Source organism: Convolutriloba macropyga, chromosome 3 (assembly GCF_964194025.1).
Source record: "Convolutriloba macropyga chromosome 3, txConMacr16.3, whole genome shotgun sequence".
NCBI classification, from domain to species: Eukaryota; Metazoa; Xenacoelomorpha; order Acoela; family Convolutidae; genus Convolutriloba; species Convolutriloba macropyga.
The window spans coordinates 10,261,393-10,268,892 of record NC_134470.1 but is presented as its reverse complement, the minus strand read 5'-3'; the positions used below and the strand labels follow the sequence as shown (position 1 = coordinate 10,268,892).

Below are 7,500 nucleotides of genomic sequence, written 5' to 3'. Positions count from 1 at the left end.
GGCTTTGGCCTGGTATTTTTTCGATAAGGTTGGCATGCACTGGTGAAGCTAGCTACTGATTAAAAGTTCAGTTGCTTTTGTTTTTGGTACAGGAAAATTGTAATTCGCTACAGAGTGGCAAAGAGCAAAAGAGCAAAATCCTGAAGCAAGAGTTTAACCATCCTTTTCGTGTAAACAGAGAAAATCTTGAGCTTTCAAAATTTTGGTCACTTCAAACGTCTCAAAAATGTAACACTCAAAGAGCTGAAATTTTGCTGCACGTTGCTTTTTGGTACCATGGCGTATCTTGAATTGAAGTTTTCAATTGTTCATTCAAACAGTTGAGCAATTATACATTATCTTAGAATCAATTCTTTGTATCATGTTTGAAGACCAACAAGACCAACAGAGCTTTACATTTGATCAGATCTTTGCATTAGTGCTTGGTTCAATTTCCATGGTTAAAACACGTAGACCAGAAAAAAATTAAATCAGCTGCAGTTGTTGTGAGACAAACAGTCAGCTTCACAGAGTTAATGATCAAAAATATTTTTAGAATTTTACAAAAAATAATTTTTTGAGGTTCATCTAGAGATTATATTTGTGTTTTTGTTTTTCTCACAACTTGTCATATTATCAAAAAGTAATTATAACTCTATTTTTTTGCATTAGAAATAGAGATTTGAACAAGACCTCAACGATATATTGAAGGGTTTGATAATTTCTATCGTCCCACAAAAATAATTCCATGTCTTTAGATTAGATGAATACAAATTAGATGACCAAAAAAAATTTGCCGTTAACAGTATGAAAATATAGAAACAAAAGCCTTCAAACCAGCACAATTTTTTTTTCATTTGTGAACAGTGTGGCTTGCGGCACATTTGATAAAAAAACATTACATTTTTTTTGCTGCTCAGATATTGTCATTTATTAAAAATTTTGCTCGAATAAAATTGCCACATGATTTTGTGTTTGCAGTCATTCGTTGAGTAATATTTAAAAACGATGAAAAGTTCGTACGCAAATTTTATAAAAAAATCAAAATTTCTTAAATTTTTTCTACATCAGCCGTCTGGTTTTTCTCAGAAAGTTGTGAAATTTTTCAATTTTTGCGAAAAAAAACTCACATTTTGTTTACGAAATTGCAGTCGAACTGCAACGCAGCGCAATTTTCACGAACTATATTCAAATGTACCCAAGTGGTCCGTTGGAACAGTACCTAATCACAATTCAAAAATTTTTCGAGAGAAGAATTCTAACTGATTAAACTGACCAAATCAATTGAAATTACATTCGCAGCATTCTGCATTCTCTTTGCAGCATTCTGCATGCAGCATTCTGCTCTAATAAAGTAAAGATAAACGCGAAAAGAGAAGATGAAAAAATAAAAAAAGTAAGGTTAAATCTTGAATTGAAGTTTTCAGTTGTTCATTCAAACAGTGGAGCAATTATACATTATCTTAGAATCAATTCTTTGTATCATGTTTGAAGACCAACAAGACCAACAGAGCTTTACATTTGATCAGATCTTTGCATTTGTGCTTGGTCCAATTTCCATGGTTAAAAGACGTAGACCACAAAAAAATTAAATCAGCTGCAGTTGTTGTGAGACAAACAGTCAGCTTCACAGAGTTAAAGATCAAAAATATTTATAGAATTTAACAAAAAATAATTATTTGAGGTTCACATAGAGATTATATTTGTGTTTTTGTTTTTCTCACAACTTGTCATATTATCAAAAATTAATTATAACTCTATTTTTTTGCATTAGAAATAGAGATTTGAACAAGACTTCAACGATATATTGAAGGGTTTGATAATTTCTATCGTGCCACAAAAATAATTCCATGTCTTACAATTGAAATTGAAATTTCAATTGAAATTACATTTGCAGCATTCTGCATTCTTGTTGCAGCATTCTGCATGCAGCATTCTGCTCTAATAAAGTAAAGATAAACGAGAAAAGAGAAGATGAAAAAATAAAAAAAATGAAGGAAGGTTAAATCTTACGTTAAATTTTACTTGTTGTGGTACTGAACATTTTCAGTTAATAATGGTGTTTCGTAAAGTTGATGGTGTTCTACGCAAAGAGTTGAAATTTTGAAAAACTTTATTGTTTAAAACTTTGAGTGTGTTTGAACAGAACAAAAAAGCTTATTGATGGGTTCAACTGTACTTAGTTTTACATTGTACTTTGTATTAAAACTTGCGCAATTAATTTTGACATTTGCTCTTCAATAGCACCCCGAAAAATTTAATTTTCAAAAAAATTTAGTGTAACACCTAAATTTTTGTAGCGGCTTCTTTCAGAGCTGATGTTACAAAAGTAACAGACCGAACTGATTTTTCTAATTGTTTTCGCAGTATTAGTGTTTTTCTATATAAAACAGTAAAATTTTAAAGCATCATGAAATATACGTCAAAACTAACTTCAGCGTCTTAAGTTTTTTCAATCTGTTTCATATAATAGAAAACATCTTTTGCAGACTAATTTTTTGTTCTTGCAATTTTTTGTAGATTATCAATATAAATCCTAATTTAGTTCTCTATATTGGTGAAAATCATTTCGAATAAATGCTCTTTACAAAATGCGATGGCGTGTTTATCGATGGTTTATCGATGGCGTGTTTATGGTTTCAGCAACTAACAGCTGTAGCAATTTTTGTGATAAGCAATCTTTGCTTCAAATCTATGCTCCTATTCTAAGCTTTAAATTGCTTTAAATCTAAAATGGAGTGTGACTATAAATGAACTCTTCCAAAATAAGAAAAAAAAACTATTTTCAAAGTCCAGACAATGAACATAAATTTTGAATCATAATCATATTTCTAAATTATTCAAAAACGTCACGTTTTTAGAATGGAATTCATGCAGTACAATATTTGACGTGTAATCATTGGCCATTGAAAGAATTTTTGTCTAAATTCAGTCATAATTTATGTGACGTTTAAGCGCAAAGTTCACTCAATTGTGTGCATTGTATTTGAACGCAGCAAAAAAGGAGTTTAGAATGACAATTTAATGACTTCCAACCACCGGTCGCATCTGCACACGCGCGATCAAGTTCAAACTTGTCTTTTTCTGCTCTTTCTTATGTTTTTCTATGTTATGTTATGTTAGGAGCAAAAATGTACTTTTAGCAGAACGCATCGTTTAGCCGAAAATGTTTCACTTTTTTTGGGTTTTTTTGCTAATATAGGATCATCGGGTTCATAAAATAAATAATTTTACCTTATAAATAGATTCGTTTTTCGTTCAAATTTTTCAAGGCTCTTTTTCAAGGCCAGCTAATGAAATTTTTAATAGAAAGCAGGTAATTTTTGTATATTTGTTTACTTTGTTTATCGTTTTCTGTCAAACAAAATTTAAGTTCCGCACTTGTTTTGATATCTGCTGCTTTTGTTTCTTCTTTTCGGCTAATTCCGTCTTCTGCTAAAAATGTCACCATTGACGTGCAGATATTAGTCATATAAAAAGATGGTGATGTAGTACGTAAGTTGTGTCTTTTGTGGCGTCTGTGCAGCTAATCTTCCAGTAGTTCTATTATGTCTCTCTCTTTCATATTTTACGAGCCACATCATAAATCAATTATTCATGACTTTTTCAACGGTAAACAAAGTAAACAAATATATGAAAATTACCTGCTTTGCATTAAATATTTCACTAGCTTGCTTTCGATTGAAAAAGCTACAGGCTTAAAATATATGCTAATGTTTTAATCATACATGTGAGAACAAAACACGATTGAAGAAATAGATTGTAACGGTATTTCATGTTTTGGACTAACATTTCGCGCCAATTTTTTTCAAGAAATAATTGTTCGTGTAATTGTGTTTTGGTCCGAGGATCTAACTAGCATAGGAATTCGGAACTGAAGGATGACAGATCGCCGTTGATTTTTGGAAAAATTTGTAGTAAAATTAGTTATGTTAAATGAAGATTTGCCATTGGTAATTTTTTAAGAACACAAGACTCAAAATTAAAAACATAAACTGTTTGAACAAAAAATCCAAAATAATCTATTATTTTGTTTTTCTCAAATTTTTAAAAACAATCCTTTTGAACCGTCTATGCGCAGGTAAAAAAAAAACAAAATTCGGACGATTTTTTCCCTATATCAAACAACTTTAAGTAAAATCGATTTCTTCAGGAGGCGGTTAAGATCTCTCAAAATAGCAAAAATCAACTGTGAAACTTGAAAACGTGAAACTTAAAGCGGAAAAATGTATTTTTTTCGAAATTCTAGAGCTGCTTCTGCAATCAATTCTTCTGATTTCAGCAAAACTAAAAAAAATCAATTTTCACGAAACATTAGAAAAGTAAAATATAGTTTCATGGAAAAAAAACTTCAAATCAATCAAAAAAATTACTGAATAGTAAGGATGGAAATTTTTTCTTTTTTTTCTATTTTATACTTTATATTGCTGGTGCTGATCGTTCAAAGCAATCGCTTCTAGAAGAAAAAAATTTTGTTTGAAAAGTTAAAAATAAATTATTTTTCACTTATCAGTAATTTGAGGTTGCTGACTGACCATTTCCAGTGTTTGGGCTGTTCTAGATACTAAAATATAGTTCTTTGAAAATCAAATTCCTCATTTGAAGAGCGGGTTTTTCTTTTTAGTGAACAAAATATTATTCTTTTCATTTCAATTTTAAGAAATTAATTTCCTATTTCCTCAAAACTAGTCTTTAATTAAGATAATGAAAGGGCCCAGTCAAGAAATAAACTGGCAGCCAAACTTCTTGACGTTGTTATATGAGAGCATTTAAGTATAGCTTTTAATGTTTCGTTACACGTTAAGCACAAGTGAAAGACTGCGAAAACTGTCAGAAATTTTGGAAAAATAAAAAAATATTTAAAATTTGCTCCAAAATTAAATTTTGATTTTAAAATCAAAATTTTGTTTATTAAATTTAGATGAAAAAAAATTCATATGCAATGTTTTTTAAAAAAACAGCTTGGCCGTTTATGCTCAGGAAATATCAAAATGAAATAAAAATTTTGAATTTGCTCAAAATTTCATTTCCAAATATAGTATCAATTTTCATGATTATCAATACAATTGCCTCAAAAATTACACACTGAAAGTTCTTGAAAAATTTATTCGTGTACTAAAAGAAATGTGGCGAGCTTTGAGTAAAGACCAGATACCAAAAACAACATCATAAAAATTATTTTTTTCTGGGGCCATGTTTGTAATTGTGTGTTTGTGTGCGTGCGAGCGCTCGATTGTGTGGGTTTACTTGCTTGAAGAATAAATTTTGTGTGTAAGAGAGAGATAAAGATAATGACAGTATTTCTGAGAGATTTAGTTCCTTTAAATGTTAGACTCCTTTTTTAATTTATTTCTATAAGTTATTCGGAAGCAAAAATCAGTGTTTTTAGTTTGTTTTAAAATAAGTTTACGGGATATATTACAAATCGATTTTCCCGCTATGCTTATGAAACATCAAAATTGACAAAACCGTTCGAAAATTTTCAAAAATTTAATTTTAAAACTTAGTGTCAATTTCACCACTTCTGATTTAATTGCCTCAGAAAGTTTGCAATAATGTTTCCAGAATACACATTCAGAATTATACGATTGGTGACGAACCGTGAGTAAAGATCAGACGCTCAATATCAATTTTTGAAACTGTTTCTATTTTAGTGTCTGTGTTTGTGTTTGTGTGTGTATATGGTTGTGTGGCTATAAGAATGTGTGTGCTTGCGTGCAACGTTTGTGATATGTTTTTGATAGAAAGAAGTAGAAAACACTTCAGGGATTTGGTTTCTATAAATAATAGATAAATCAGAGGCAGAGGGCAAAACTGTCAGCATATATGAAAGCTAGAAAATTTACTTATTTTTAGCTACAAATGGCGACTTCAAGTAAATCAAAAATTAACATCGTTTGTTTTGCTGATACATCTGCACAATAAAAAAAACAACGTATCCCTTCACGCTCACGAAATATCAAAACGGGCGAAATTCTTCCAACAACGTCAAGAGGTTTCATTTCAAAGTCTAGTGTCAAAATTTTGTTTACCGATACGAGTGCCTTGAAAAGTCGTCGAGTAGTTTTTCAGATACAATGACAGAAGCCCTAGTTGAGCGCTAACGAACTTTGATTATTGAATTTTTGAAAAAAGATGGCATATGTTTTGGAACAGAAGTACAAATAATTTTTTCCAATGCAAATAAGTTGCTTTTTGGATACCTACAAACTTTTTTCTGGCAAACGTTAAAAATTGTTTCTGAATTATTGAGAGGTATGTTGGAATATTCTGTGGTAAGCAAAGACTCACACGAGCCGTCTTTTTCGTTTTCAGATGTTCTGTTTCAGTAAAACATTATAAAACTACGTATTCTTTGATAAATTGCAAAAAATATTCTGAGATATAAAAAATTAAAGTGAGCAGTTTTCTAATGGTGTCTGCATACCCTAACGAACTGGTTAAATTCTATTGCGTTTATCAGAGATGGTTTTCGTATTCGTCGTCTCAAACAAAATAAACATTTTTGTTATTATATATATATATATATATATATATATATATATATATATATATATATATGTATATATATATATATATATATATATATATATATATATATATATAAAATTAAACTATCATTCTTATTGTTTAATATTTATTTGGTTATCGCCGTTTTCGGTAAACACAGAAAGATAATTAGAAAATTTTAATTTTCATAGTTTTATGAACCGCGCATAATCGGATATGCAAATTGCTAGACATTCAATGAAACATTTTATTGCTAGCTATCTTGTAAGGCTGAAATGCTGAAAAAAATGCAATCTGACTGTGAATAATACTTTCGGGGATTCTTTCTGTTTTCATCCAGATGCGTTTTTGATGTCCAGACTCCGGCCAGATTTTTTAAATTCTGAGTTTAATACCAGAGTATATTATACTATAGACCTGTGATCTTGTAGCTAGACAATATCTTAATATGTTTTCTAATGATTTTCATATTGCAGTAAATTCCCTATAGGCTTGCTATCAATATGTATATTGCCATATACTGGTAATTCTAGTCGAAATCTTGCTTTAGTCTTCAAGTCTTAAAAATTACATTATGATTACGTAATTGTGACGTCATATGACTTTTTTTATGAAAGTTTGGCCGTGAATAATTACGACAAAGTGCCAAAAATATAATTTTTTTCCGAATATTTCATTATTTTAAACTTGTTCACTAAAAAGCATGCAGCTTTTTTAATTGTAGAGCTTAGAAATTTGTTTAGCTATCGAACTTAAATTTATCAAACATCCGAGCCTCTAATTTAAAACAGAAAATGTACGTTTATTTAGCAATTTAACATTTCTTAAAAATAATTGAACGCCTGATTCTCCATCGGAAACGAAAAACGATAAGCATTAGACTGGCAGCTAACTATTTGATCTATATAACTACTACCTATAGAACTAACTATAACTATATAACGACATATCTTCAATTATTCCATTTGGGTTGATAAATGGTTTTTGGGAATACATTTACAGGGTTTCCCA

At 30.0% G+C, this 7,500-nt stretch overlaps 1 protein-coding gene across 3 annotated transcripts in view; it reads left to right on the top strand.

The window, feature by feature from the left end:
• LOC142335921 (vesicular glutamate transporter 1-like) overlaps positions 1-7,500 on the top strand; it is a 93,867-nt gene that overhangs the window by 12,626 nt on the left and 73,741 nt on the right. The window lies entirely within an intron of this gene.